The following is a 918-nucleotide window of genomic DNA, read 5'->3' as shown; positions in this document are numbered from 1 at the left end:
TGTGTTTTATAAGATGTGGCGTAGATACATTTTATGTTTTAAGGCTTTGATTTTATGGGGTTTAACGTCCCAAAACGACTCAGCCTCTGAAGGAAGCCGTAGAGGACAGCTCCAGATAATTTCGACCACCTGGGGTTGTTAATTTAACGTGTATGGACATCAGGCATTACACGGGCCTCTGTCATTCCGCCTCCATTGAAATGCAACCACCGAGGCCGGAATCCAGCCAGCGTCTTTCCAGTCAGCAGTCGAGCGCCATAAACACTGTGCCACCACGGTGGCGAACACAAAAATTTTGGTTTCGTTTGGTTTGGTTTATTGGGTTTAACGTCCCAAAGCGACTCAGGCTTTTTGGGACGCCGTAGTGGAGGGCTCCGGAAATATCGACCACCTGGGGTTCTTTAACGTGCACTGACATCGCACAGCACACGGGCTTCTAGAATTTCGCCTCCATCGAAATTTGACCACCGCGGCCGGGATCGAACCCATGTCTGTCAGCAACCGAGCGCCATAGCCACTGACATTTTCATTACGACGATAAGAATTTACGGCGAAGAAATGAAACGCACCATTAAGCGGTCACACAATTAGGAAACAAGGAAAGGTACTGAAGAATGACCAAAACCAGTAAGAAAATTCTAGTCGCAGGAAACGCTTAAGCAAACATTTGCTAAAAGCGATTACCCCGAGAAATATTTCGACAAAACAACTTACTTCACAATAGACAGCCCTGTGACAAACAAGTCCGTAGCAATAGTATCTGAGCATAGAGATTCTGCGAAGGGAGCAAATCACGCCACATCACAGACAACACACACTTCCACAATAAGACACAAGATAAAGGCAGCATCACAGTAGAATATACAGTAACCTAACTGAGTACAAAAACTTTCTAGGGAGAAATTTCCACTCCTCAGT

This window comes from Amblyomma mixtum, chromosome 4, assembly GCF_055824585.1.
Source record: "Amblyomma mixtum isolate Tamu chromosome 4, ASM5582458v1, whole genome shotgun sequence".
NCBI classification, from domain to species: Eukaryota; Metazoa; Arthropoda; class Arachnida; order Ixodida; family Ixodidae; genus Amblyomma; species Amblyomma mixtum.
This window is presented reverse-complemented; position numbering follows the sequence as displayed.